The sequence below is a fragment of the Mirounga angustirostris genome, unplaced genomic scaffold (genome assembly GCF_029215605.1).
Source record: "Mirounga angustirostris isolate CCGP_5_RB_7025 unplaced genomic scaffold, mMirAng1.0.hap1 SCAF_2, whole genome shotgun sequence".
Taxonomy (NCBI): domain Eukaryota; kingdom Metazoa; phylum Chordata; class Mammalia; order Carnivora; family Phocidae; genus Mirounga; species Mirounga angustirostris.
Window position 1 is genome coordinate 137,682,905 of NW_026991710.1, and position 14,670 is coordinate 137,697,574.

A 14,670-nucleotide genomic window follows, 5' to 3' on the forward strand; every position below is an offset into this window, starting at 1 on the left:
TGGGTATTAAGGGGGGCACTTGCTGCATGGAGCACTGGGTGTTATACGAAAACAATGAATCGTGGATCACCACATCAAAAACTAATGATGTATTGTATGCTGTATGGTGACTAACATGACATGATAAAATTAAAAAAAAAAAAAACACCTTCAGCTAACTTTGTGAGGATATCATCTCTTTCTTTCTGGTAACCTGCCTCGTATATCCAAGCACTGAAAGTATTTTATTTCTTTTTTTTTTAAGATTTTATTTATTTATTTGAGGGAGAGAGAATGAGAGAGAGAGCACATGAGAGGGGGGAGGGTCAGAGGGAGAAGCAGACTCCCTGCTGAGCAGGGACTCCAGGATCATGACCTGAGCCGAAGGCAGTCGCTTAACCAACTGAGCCACCCAGGCACCCCAGTATTTTATTTCTAATTCCGATTTTCTAGTAAAGGGGCAGAAGTTCAGCACGAGTAAGTGACTTGCCGAAGATCACTCAACCTCTAATGGGAAAATCCAGGATATAATTATGAATGAATTGTTTCCAAAGTCTGCCCTGTTTTTCTCATGTCAGGCTACTTCTCAAACAGTGTTTTATAATTCAGTTGATTGCTTTCACTAATGGAGGCCCCATAAGAGCAAGCATGCTTTAAAATACTTTTCTAAACATTGTTCTATTGTTTCTGCAAACTTCTGGATGTTTAAAAGTTGAAAAACAGTAAGAGTTCCAAATGAAGTTCTTGCAATCATGAAAGATCTATATGGTTTATACTGAAGAAAGAAGGACAAACAGAAAAAGGTAAAAAAATATTGTCCAGATGTCATTCAATTATTGCTTTATATTTCCCCGTAAAGCATTTATTTCTCAGTCTAAAGGAGGCAGAATCTAAAGGCAGGATTCTGTAAAGCTTTCTCAGTTAATTAACCAGGATTAAAAACAAAAGCCTGTTATTTATATCTATTGTCCATCACATTACCAAGAAAAATTTAGAGACGAGTCTTAAAATTTAAAGTAAGAACAACAAGCACTAGAATATCAATAAAAGATATTCTTGAAGATGATTTTAAATTTACTTTTATTAGAACCTGCCACGGAAGTCTTGCATAGTCAAAAAAAAAAAAAATCAAGGTTGATGTCAGTGGGGTGAAATGAAACTTGGTCTCATTAGCTGTTCAGAAACTCAGACTAGATCTCTATTCACTGCACAACTATTGAATAGATAAATATCTTTTTTGACAGTCTGACAGATACTACAGACACCTAATGGAAATGTGTAAAATTAAAATCGATTCCAGTTTTCTCAGTCATATTCAGTGTATCCCTCAGTATATTAATGTTCTTGCTTTTCTATAACTTCTATGACTATTTACTTAAAATGATTTTTAAAAAAGAAATTTAGTTAATAATTTGGCCATTTTATAAGAAATTTTATTGTGCCCCTTTTTGTCCCTTTACATATATTGCATGAAAATATTGTTTCTGAACATACTTAGTGGCAAAAACAACTCTCTCTCTTTGGGTGGTACTGTCAGTTATTGGCATATATATATTCCAATACATACATATACCTGTGAAAAATTTACCTCACTAAAATGATTCTAATAGTAGCCCTGGGTTAATCAGTTCTTTATGGATGAGAGTGACTTTTAGATATTTATTTTCAATAAATACATTTTAGGACATTTTGGGAAAAACAGAAATTCAAGGCTAAATAATTGGATCTTGTCTAAACTTTTTGCCGCATCTGATGAGGGGTCTGTAAACCAAAATGTTCAACAGTAACAATAACGAAAGCATTTTCCATAATGAATGGCCAAAAGGCATGGTAAATACAGGGAACACAAAAAGGTCACTTCAAATACCATTAAAGAACTATAAAGTATCTGTGCCAGGAGCAGGAGGACCCCAAACAAAGAAATTGCCCAGCTCTTTATGCACAATCCCTGGGACTAGTGTGAGTCATACCCAGATCTATACTGAAGCCCCACTTACCCTGCCCAGCACACATTATCCTGACTTCAAGCAGCTAAATTTCTTAGTGGGGCTCAGCAAGATTGAGACGCCATCAGGTCAATGTGACAGGAAGCAAAAAAACACTCATTTTCAAAAAGGACAATTCAGCTCCCTCTTTTCTATCTTCTGATGTTCATCACAGGACTAAAGATTGGACTGTTCCTTCCAAACAAGTACCTGCATCCTGGACCCTGAATCACCTCTCTGGCTATAGTCATCACTGCTGCTTTCTGCTTACAGCATGATATGGTCTTTCCCGTTCATTTCACCCTATGAATAGATAGCTATCTGTGTGCCCTTGCATAGAATAATGTGTGCAAGAGTGCCTTACCAATGTGCATATGTGTATAGAGGTCTTTGTATGGTGTGTGTGTGTGTGTGTGTGTGTGTGTGTTGACAGATATGTAGGAAAACCTTTAGAAAATTTGAAAAACGTGAATACGTTTTAACAGGTTTTCAGAACTAGAGTCTGCTTTAGCTTTGGCTTATATACAAGTTGTTGTGTTGTTGTTGTTTTTTCCCAATTAAGATGGATAAGCCCTACGAAACCAATCCTTAATTTTTATTTTGTTGTTAGTGTCAAATTCATTTTCTACCTCCTGACTCTCACTTCATTCCTTCCTAGCTAGGAGATGCATCCTGTAGTTCTATTTTTTTTTTCCCCTCAGGAAATTAAGTTTTTTCATATATTTCAAAGTATAAAAATAATCACTGCTCCAAAATTGGGAAATCAAATAAGAGAACAAAACACAGACCATAAACAACTTTGCTCCTAAAATGACATTATTGAATAAACTATGAAGTATAATTTGTTAAGTAATTTCTTTAGAGCTCACTGTCACCATTAAAAGAGGTTTAGCATGTATTTTACTTGAAAAAACTGCCAGAATGTTTCTCAAGATTGCAAAACAATGTTTGATAAAAGTCTATAGAGGTATTTTATAGAGAGTTGACATTCAAAAATCATCTGTTGTATTTTATTGCAAGTATAGAAGAAATAATAAACAGATACACATGTGACTGAAGTAAAAGCACACTTAGACATTTTAAACAAATGTAATTAATTATTTGAGTTCCATCATGAACAAGAATACTCTCTGAGATTCACTGACACTCTTCCACTTTAAAAGTTGAAAATGTTTCTTAGAAACTCTTAGAAAGAGATCCTTGAGATCAGCTAGTCTCTTGCTTTCTTAGGTTCTGAAATTTTTGCTCAGTTGAAATCTCACCCAGAACCATAAACAAATGAAAATATATCTGTTTTATTGGAAGTGGGAATTGGGAACCTGTAATATTGTCAGGTACACTCCAGATCACCTGAAGTTTCAAAAAATAAAACAAAGACAAGCAAAACCCTCCAGATTTAAAAGCTCTTTTTGAAATCCATGGATCCTGACCAGCTTCCTGATATGATCTCACAGAAGAAAGTAACTCCATAGAATATAAGCCTAAAGCCATAGCTAATTAATATCAAGGTCAGGACCACAGGCTCACTTTTTTTTTTTTTACTTCCCATTTCAACCTTTTCTATTTTTATTTAATTAACTTTAAATTTCAATTCTCTATTAATACATACTGTATGGATGCTCATTTTTCTAAAAATGTAGTTAGCAATATCGTCCACGAACAAGCATCTCTTCGTAATTTTGTTATACTATAACAAGAACAAACTTTACATAGCAGAAAAGAGCATTAAGGAGTTCAAAGACAAATCCAGTAGCAAAATGAATCACGATCTTGGTACCTACCTTTCATCTTCATCCTTTCCCCTTTCTGCCCCTTGATAATAAGTTCTCTGGATTTCTAAATAAGATAGTCATCAGGTTGGCAATCTGTTGGGAAGTCATGGTGGGAATGGCTTAGAGAATGTTTTATCAGGGCGTCTGGGTGGCTCAGTCGGTTAAGCATCTGCCTTTGGCTCAGGTCATGATCCTGGATTCCTGGATCAAGCCCCACATTGCATCGCATTGTGCTCCCTGCTCAGCCAGGAGTCTGCTTCTCCCTCTCCCTTTGCTCCTCCCCTGCTCATGCTCGCTCTCTCTCAAATAAATAAAATCTTTAAAAATGTTTTATTAATTTAGATTTTAGTTGTATTATGGAAGGCTTGGAGGGAAGACTGATGAAGGCTATGGGGGTGCCAATCCTTAATGACTTTACTGTCTAACCCTCTGACCTCCTTCAATCATGCAATCCCCAATTGTTAGTCTTCATAGAAATCTTTCTCTTGCACTTTAAAAAAAAACTATATTCCCAATTCTACATTGTTTACCCTAACCCTTGACTAGTTGGTTCCTAATATGTCTTTCTTTGAAACCTTTACACTATGTGATCAGGCGCCCCTCTCCTATAAAAGCAAGATCATTATTTTCAATTGTTGACATACTGAATTTATTCATCTATTCAGCCTTCCTGAAACTTCTTTTCACTGACACCACTTCCTTTCAAAACTCTCCAAAACAAAACATCCTTCCTGTATCTTTCAATAACAAAGAAAATAATCCAGAACACATTTTTCATTTTGATACATAGTATCATTTTTAAAAAAATGATACATGGATACATTTTTTAAAAAATGCATGTGTAGTTTAAATGATTATTTTAAAGAAAAAAACTACCCCTCAACTCAACACATAAAACATTGCCAGAAGTTCTCCATATATCCCTCTGGATTCACAGCCTCACACGGAGAGGTAGCTATGGAAACTCATTAATGTTCTTAAACCACTTCAAAGTGCATTCATGGCTTCAGAATTTTTGAACCATATAATTTAACCTGCAAATCCAAGAGAGAGCTGTCTTGTGGTGACATTTCATTGCTTTTTTTTACTTTTTTCTTTGTTAACTTGTAGTTACATACAGGTGGATTCAGTGCTCACCTTATCACTCTGCCACTCTTTCTAAGGAGCTCTTTGATGATTTTTTCCCTCTAATGTCTTACCCACATTTTTTTTTTTTTTGGTTTCTTTTTATGGAAGAATTGATCTGAACAACTTAGCCAGCTGTATTCCAAAAAGAGCAAACCATTATTTATCTCTCAATTACTCTTCTTTGATGACATCTACTCCAGACACTGACATCCTGCCAAATTTTTTAGTTAGGGTCTTCATGGAAGGATGGGGTCATCTATAATTCTAGTGAAAATCCAAAACATTGCCAGTAACTGTAGAGAATTTGATTTACTGACTGTGTGAAAAGACTGCTGGTCTGTGTAAAGAAAATTGAACACGGTGTTTCAATTTGTTTTGAAACCAAACAGTAAGGCTTTCCTCCAGCAATGTTGGCAACTCAGAAATAGAAGCATGAAATTCAAAGGCATATTTTACCCAGGGCAGATTGACAAGTGTGCTGTACTAGAAAAACAGAGTATTAAGAAATGAGAATATTATTAATGTGCAGATCTATGTTAGTAAGGTTGGAACATGAAATTAAAAAGGAACTGACAGTCTGTGAATAGGAGGGATTCAAAAGCCAAATATCAAAGAGAAAATTTAATAATGACATGTGTATGAGAAATATTGAAGGAAAAAGGAGATATTTTTTAAAGCTCAGAATGTAGATCCATTTTTGGGGGCGCCTGGGTGGCTCAGTTGTTAAGTGTCTGCCTTCAGCTCAGGTCATGATCCCAGGGTCCTGGGATCAAGCCCCGCATTGGGCTCCCCACTCGGCGGGAAGCCTGCTTCTCCCTCTTCCACACCCCCGCTTGTATTCCTGCTCTTGCTAACTCTCTCTCTCTGTCAAATAAATAAATAAAATCTTTTTTTTTAAAAAAAGAATGTAGATCCATTTTTTTAAATTTTATTTTATTATGTTATGTTAATCACCATACATTACACCATTAGTTTTTGATGTAGTGTTCCATGATTGTTTGCATATAACACCCAGTGCTCCATTCAATACGTGCCCTCTTTAATACCCATCACCAGGCTAACCCATCCCCCCACCCCTCTCCCCTCTAGAACCCTCAGTTTGTTTCTCAGAGCCCATAGTCTCTCATGGTTCATCTCCCCCTCCGATTTCCCCCCCTTTATTTTTCCCTTCCTACTATCTTATTTTTTTTTTTAACATATAATGTATTATTTGTTTCAGAGGTACAGGTCTGTGATTCATCAGTCTTACACAATTCACAGTGCTCACCATAGCACATACCCTCCCCAATGTCTATCATCCAGCCACCCCATCCCTCCCACCCCCCCACTCCAGCAACCCTCAGTTTGTTTCCTGAGATTAAGAATTCCTCATATCAGTGAGATCATATGATACATGTCTTTCTCTGACTGACTTACTTCGCTTAGCATAATACCCTCCAGTTCCATCCACGTCATTGCAAATGGCAAGATTTGGGGGTTTTTGACGGCTGCATAATATTCCATTGTACATATATACCACATCTTCTTTATCCATTCATCTGTCGATGGACATCTTGGCTCTTTCCATAGTTTGGCTATTGTGGACATTGCTGCTATAAACATTGGTGTGCACGTACCCCTCGGATCACTACATTTGTTTCTTTGGGATAAATACCCAGTAGTGCAATTGCTGGGTCATACAGTAGCTCTACTTTCAACTTTTTGAGGAACTTCCATACTGTTTTCCAGAGTGGCTGCACCAGCTTGCATTCCCACCAACAGTGTAGGAGGGTTCCCCTTTCTCCGCATCCCTGCCAACATCTGTCATTTCCTGACTTGTTAATTTTAGCCATTCTGACTGGTGTGAGGTGGTATCTCAGAGGTTTAGATTTGGCTTTCCCTGATGCCGAGCAATGTTGAGCACTTTTTCATGTGTCTGTTGGCCATTTGGATGATCCATTTTTAAGAAGGTACAAAAGGTGAGTTGCTCCTGGTGTGACTGAATGAAGAAGTAGTTGAAGATCACCAGAGTTAGAAGGCTGAAGTTCTATGAAGGTGTTTTGATGGTTTTTTGAACGCTAACTTTTTTCCTAAGAAAATCATAATCAAAAATTAATATTTTTATAAATTTTCAGATATCTCCTTGTCATGGTTAATTTTATGTGTCAACTAGCCACAGGGCGCCCAGATTAAACGTTATTTCTGGGTATGCCTATTAGGGTGTTTCTGGAATTTAACTGGTATTTGAATCAGTGGACTCTCCAGTGTGGGTGAGCATCAGCCAATTTGTGAGGCCCTGCACTGAACAAAAGACAGGAGGAGGAATTTGGCCCTTTTTTCCCTATCTCACCACTTGGGCTGAGATACCTCATCTCACCTTCTCTAGCCCTTGGACTGGGATTTATGCCATCAGCTTCCCTAGCTTTCAGGCCTCAGACCTGGACTGAATTACACCACCAGGTTTCCTGGGTATCCAGCTTTCCGACAGTAGGTGATGGGACTTCTCAGTTTCCATAATCGTGAAAGCCAATTGCTCATAATAAATAAATAAATATATATATATATTCTTCTATTTCTCTAGGGAACCCTGATTAAAATACTTTTTGTATACCATAAGCTCAATTTTTAAAAGAACTCTTTTGCCTCAGCAGAATATTGTTTTTTACTATTCAACCATTTTGACATTTACTCAAAATTTATTTTTTCACCTCTACCTTAGGTTGTATGGTATATACCAGTACCATGCAGGTATGTCAATCATATGGATCTTTCCAAAGTCTCCTCAAAGGTTTATTCAATCGAATTCTGTCATTATTTCATAAAATGAGACAAACATATATGAAATGCATGCCTTGTGTGTGGTAAGTTTGGTCATTTCCATTGGTATATGGATAGACTTTGTAAAACTTTTAATTTTTGTTTATTTAAGGTGTATTAGCAAAAAAATAACTTGTATTTCACCTCAAATCCAGTATTTTATTGCTTAGGTATTTATGAATTTAAATACAAATAATGAGTCTATTTAAATACAAATATTAAGTAAACAATATTACAGTTCAAATGTAGTTAAGCAAAAATCATGAAAGCAGTAAATGACCGAGTTAAGTTTGCGATATTGAATTATATGATGGTGCCTCCTAAAAAGTCATTCTTGTTCTAACCTATGTCTGCTCCAAACTTAGAACATTTCTGTAATATATGAAAGACAAAAAATGTGTATGGTTCCCACAAAAAAATGCACATCCATTGCCAATTATGTGGATTATATTACAAAGAAGATGACTCAGTGTATGAACTTTAACCAGACTATTCTTGTTTATTCTCCTCTTGCATCTAAAGTTGCAAAATGCCAGAAATAGGAGCTTAAAAGTTTCCATAACAAGAGTAGTAGAAAATTACACATGGGGTAAATACGTGTGTATGATGTTCTTATATCGACACATGTCCAATTTTGAATAGAGACCAAAGTTAAAAGACAAAATAAATTAACTTGCCTTATTTTTTATTCCTCAGAGCAGAAAAAAAGAATCCTTCTACTTGTTATTATATATTACTACACATTTAGGATAGTGTTTTATCCTTTTCAAACTATTTTATCATATCTCATCTCTGTCTTCACAGTATAGTAGAAGGATAACAGATATGGACTTTGAAGCCTGACAGCTGTATTCTTAGAGTAAATTTGTGAACTCAAGCTTCTTAGCTTGTTTCCTCATGAACTCCACAACAGAGCTAATAATAGTATCTTCTCCTATCATTACTGAGAGAATTAAACATGACAATATATAAGGTGTCATATGCATTCTGTTTATTATTTGTATGTTCATTTATCCCTTCACTGTTTCCCTCAACATAGATTTATTCTGCACCTACAACATGTCAGGTACTCTCCTAGTCTTTGGGAATGTATAGTGAGCAATACAGAAAATAAAAGCCAATTGTTGCCTTGTGAAGACTTAATTCAACTGTGGGGAGAGAGATAATTTAAAAAAAAAAAAAAAGAAAGAAAAACTAGATAGGGGCACCTGGGTGGCTTAGTTGGTTAAGTGTCTTGACTCTTGATCTCCGGGTCTTGATCTGAGGGTTGTGAGTTCAAGCCCTCTGTTGGGCTCCATGCTGGGCGTGGAGCCTACTTAAAAGAAAAACAAAAACAGAAACAGAAAAACCTAGGTAATCATATTGTGGGATAGAAGGTGATAGATGTCAGGGAGAAAATAAGTCAGATAAGGGAATAAGGAGTGTAGAGCATAGAGAGTTGCACTGTTTAACTGGGTATTTAGAAGTGGCCTCACTAATAAGAGGAGAATTGAGCAAAGACTTCAAAAGGGTGAGAACGGTGGGGAATTCTATAAGAAGAATATCTCAGGCAAAGGAGAGGCAGGAGCAAGGCCCCAGGTTGAAGGATGGCTCAGCTGCTGAAGAAGATGCGAGAGCGGGTGTGGAAGGAAGTGAAGGCCCAGAGATCAACAGAGGACCAGCACAAGCCAACTTTTGTTGCTAGGCCATTGTAAGGATCTTGGCTTTTACTTTGAATGAGATGGGAAACTGCTGGAGGGTGAGCATAAGAGTGACATGATCTGATTCATATTTTTAAAGGATTATTTTAGAAGGAGGGTGTAGGTAAGATTGTAATAAAGGAAACTAGTGAGAGTCCTAATGCAAGAACTCAGGCATGAGGCGAGGGTGTTTGTATCAGAACGACAGCAGTAAAGGTGGAAAAAAAAAGTCAGAATATATTTTAATAATAAGCAACATAATTTGCTGACAGATTTTATGCAAACTATGATAGAAAGCAAGAAAGAGAGGAATGAAGAATAATTCCCCTATATTCTCCAAAGCTAGCATAGTAATATTATTTTTTAATTAATTTATTTATTTGACAGAGAGAGACAGTGCAGGTGCATTCATGAGTGGGGGAGGGGCAGAGGAAGAGAATCTCAAGCAGACTCCCTACTGAACATAAGCCTGACACCTGGGGCTCGATTGATCCCACAGCCCTGAGGGTATGACTTGAGCTGAAATCAAGAGTCTGATGTTTAACCGACTGAGTCACGCAGGCATCCCTAGCATATAATATTATTAACCTACAAGCCCTACTTATAAGTGAAGAAATAGTCTCTAAATAGATTAGAGACTTGATCAAGTAAATACAACTATTTTGTGGTACAACTAGAATCCAGGCATCCAGACTCAGAATCTGCATTTCCTATATCTATACTCACATTCCTTCTCAGTACAATGTTTTTGCTATTTGACCTTAAATCATAAGCATTTTGTCTAATACAATCATAGGAAGTCAGAATTTCTGGAATTCAGCTGAGTAACGGCTGCCTGGTGGAGTTTACTGTTTTTGCGTGAGAGAGTGTTGGATTATCAAAGCGTTCACATATCTGATAAGAAACAATTTCACAACTTACAATGCATTTGCTCAGATGCTAAGGCTGAGCAATGACTGTTATGATAACGTGTGAATAAAACTATTCCTTTCTTGAATGAAAAGAACAATTCTGAGTGCAAATGCATTCATTTTTCTCTTCACTTTTTATGAGCTCTGTGACCATGTGAAACAAATGGAAAGTGCTGTGGAAAATCTGAGACAAACAACTCTATTAATGTAGCTGTGTGAACCTTCCTACTAATGGCTCCCTCCCAGCTCCTTCTCTCTGAGTGGGTAAAAATTCTCATTTAATATAAGAAAGCAATTTGTCCTAAGAGTCCTTGAATTAAACCTTCAGAATGAAGGGAAATTCAGGGACTATTTGAAGAGTCTTCGAAACAGTGCAAGCCACACTATCAGTCTACATCAGTTGATGTGGCAGTACGTTCCCAAGTGCTCTCTCCTATGGTGGCCTCTGATTGTGGGAGGCATTCAGACTTGGAGGATGACATACTAGAGTCATAAGCATCCTAGAAGGATATGGGGCCAAGCTATTTGGCAGCAAACTGCTTCCACCTGGTCTAGTTAATGATCAATCGGCTGCACCCACTTCAGACTTTCCATATTTGAGTTTGGTAGGAAGAATGGTACATTGAAGTGAGTTCCAGGAAAACAGTGAGGTCCAAAATAAAAGGGATCATTTGGACTTATGTCTTGTAAGTTAACCAATAGTGTTTTCCTAACCTGGATTTTTCCATATACAACAATTTAGATCATAAAGTCTCAATATAGCTGTACTTTTAAGACAACCTTGTGCAGCCTACTACCATCGCTTAGATTCTGACCATGGAAAACATAAAGAAGGAGAAGGAACAACTATTTGGTGGTGAGAATGAGACAATAGCAGACAAGTATGAGATTGGTTTTCATACAGGGTTTATGAAGATCTATAACAATTTATGGTTGTGCTTTGTCCATACCTCTTTTGAAGACAATTTAGATGGCTACAAAAGATTGCCAGGAATAGACAAAATTAATGTAAAACTTAAAACTGTTTACAAAACACTAATGATGAAAATTAGATTGCCAGAAGAAATACAGGATGCTCTGTTCAATTTGAATTTCAGACAGACAAAAAATCATTTTTAGTACAAATATGTTGTAAAGATTGCAATGTTTAATTCATGTAGTATTGTATATTTTAGTATGATTTAGTATTGCATAGCATTTACTATTATTTATGATCGCATACTTTTATATTTAATTACGTCCTAAACATCGCATGGAGCATACTCAAACTAAAAATTTATTTGATGATGTCTATATGAAATTCAAATTTAGCTGAGTACATTGTCTTAGTATTTGCTAAATTTGGCAAACCTGGATGAAAAGAAGGCATTCAGGATAAACCAACAAAGTTTTTAGGAGAATGCATTTTCTAAATAAATAAAATCTTAAAAAAAAAGAGAGAACCTTGATTCTAGTCTCAATATTGCCTCTAATCAGGTGTGTGATGCTAACTATATCATTTAATCACTCTGAATCTCAGTTATCTTAGTTATCAGTTAGGTCCGTTAAAGTCCTATTACTTTCAGTTTTATGATATATATATATATATATTCAAAGCTAAAATGTCTTGATATGACATATGAAAGCCTTCTGCTGGATTATCAAACTAAACACCACCAGCTAGCACCAACTGAGCACTTTTAGGAACTGAACAGAGTATTATATTTATAACCACTTAACTCCCATATAATCAAATAGCATATCATCAGTGGAATTATCCCCCATTTTACAGATGAAAAAACTCCGCTTCAAAATTTAAGTAACTTGGATTGAGAACATTAAGCTACTAAGTGGCACATCCAGGATATAAACCAAGATCTTGACAACACGAAAGCTCATACTCTGCAACACTATACTAAATTCTTCCTAGTAATACTTAAATTAGATCAGTTGACTATTCAGCCTTCTTTGTCTTAAATGTACAGTCAGCCAACATTGGATGTATTTATTATTGTGAAAATACAAAGACAAGGTAGTGATTTTTACCATGTGTATAAACAGAAAATATAGATCAGCTGCCATTTTTGCCAGATTGCCTTACAAAATCACAGCAGCCTTCTTTTCCTCAGTAGATGCATTTCTTGAGAATCCTCACTTCAAAAAAAAAAAAAAATTATCAGCCAGTTGGCAGAGCTGAAACTAGTTTGGCAAAGCATCTGTTGAAAGACCATAGATTCACAATTTGAATCAATAAAGATACAATGTACACTGTGGTGCCCACTGATTCGCCATGTGGCTGGAGGATGGGAAATGTGAAATCTATATTAGGAAATGTAATCAATTTTGTCTGGTGATAAACCCATTAATGGTAACATAAGTCACATGATGCCAAGTCATTGCAAACTGAAAGCAATTTTTCTCAATTTTCTAAGTACCATAAACAATTATTGTTTGATTAATTGCTACATCTATAAGATGACAGGCAAAGTAAGAAAATATTCCTAAAATATCATGCTATCTTAGAATACAATATAAATTACTTTATGATGTTATTAAAATGTCAACACAACTTGCTGGGTCTATAACATTAAATTTAAAAAAATGTAAAACTTTATAAGCATATTATGGCTCTTTTTGGTATGAGAATATAAGCAGACATGTAGCAAATGAGAAAGAAAATCACAACATTTGAGGTGAATCTGATCCAATTCTTCTTTAAGTGAATGGAGACACAGGGAATGAGGGGATGAGTTTCTGCAAGAGGGAGACTACAAGAAAAATGCCGCTGCTTGTTGAGGGAGGAAACAAAGTTTGCATTCATCCTCTGCCACTACGTGGTGTCAGGAACCAAGAAAAGAATTGACAAACTGGACCATGCCATCCATCTTGGCATCTGATTAAGGAAGTTTAACTCCCTAGGAAGGATTTCTAATGTGGCAAGAATATAGGGAAACCAGAGGGGGTACAAATAAATCAAAACTGGCTCCTCAGAAATATGGCTGTGTTTGCTCACATACTATACCTGCTCGAACACATTTCTAAGCACAAGGAAGGTGTAAATGAGCTATTTACAGGAATAGAATGTACAAGCACAAAATGAGGGAGCTTTGCTACCTCATGGCATACTCTGTCATCTGAAGCGTTTACTAGTCCACTCTCAAGATTAATAATACAGGTTATTCAGCTTTGTTTAGCTGCCTAGAGCTGTTGTAACAGAGCCACAGACTTAGTGGCTTAAAACAATGGACACTTCTCCCACACTTCTGGAGGCCGGAAGTCTGAAATCAAGGTGGCAGCAGGACCATGTTCCCTCCAAAGATTTGAGGGGACATTCTCGTTCTTACCTCTTCCAGCTTCGGGCAATGCTAGGCATTCTTTAGCGTGTGGCCACATCATTTTTCTCTTCTGCCTCTGTGATCACATTGCTTCTCCTTTTGTCTCTGTCTTTCCTCCATGTGTCTCTTATAAGGTCTTGTCATTGGATTTAGGGCCTACCCAGATAATCCAGGATGCTTTTCTCATATCAAAATCCTTAACTTTTTTTAAAAGCTTTTATTTATTTTGAGAGAGAGAGAGAGAGTACGAGGAGGGGGAGGGAGAGGAAGAAGGAGAGATAATCTCAAGCAGACTCCATGCTGAGTGCAGAGCCCTCCGCGGGGCTCGATCCCATGAATGTGAGATCATGACCTGAACTGAAATCAAGAGTAGGATGCTTAACCAACTGAGCCACCCAGGTGCCCCTCTAAATCCTTAACTTAATTACACCTGCAAGGATCAGCTCATCACTATTCCCAAGCTGTAACTCCCCTGGTGTCAGCTCAAACTCATGAGATATATCTATAATAAATGTCTTGCTTCTGCAGGAAGGTTGGTCTGTGTACCTAGTCCCCATTTCCCAACATCAAACATTCACACACTAATTTATAAATTATTATAAAGATTACTAAGACAGCAATTAAAATGACATATTTGTAGATATATTTTACCTACACAAGCTATGAGACACAAGCATGTAGAACAATAAAATGCTGGTTTTAAGTTCCTATTTCTATAAGAGTGTATGTAAATGATTGACTATAACAATGAGCAAATTTTTCATTATATAAATAATTATAACCATTTTAAATATATAAAAATAAATGAGCATATTTACATTTGGGAAGACATAAATCATGAAGAAACATTTAGGTTGCAAATTAGAAACTGTCAACCAAGCCACACTTTAATTTGTCCTAAAACCAGTCTGGATTTATCTTAATTTCCATTACCCACTAAAACTCTAAATTATGATTTTTCAGTCTATGGAGTAGGCAGTCTTTTTCTCAGTCAGCATTGCTTTTACTAGTTAGTCAACTTATGCAAATCTATTTTAAATTGAAGGGAAAACACACATCAAATTGAAAGGGAGCAAATAAAGGACAGCTTGTTTCTTGCAAATGAT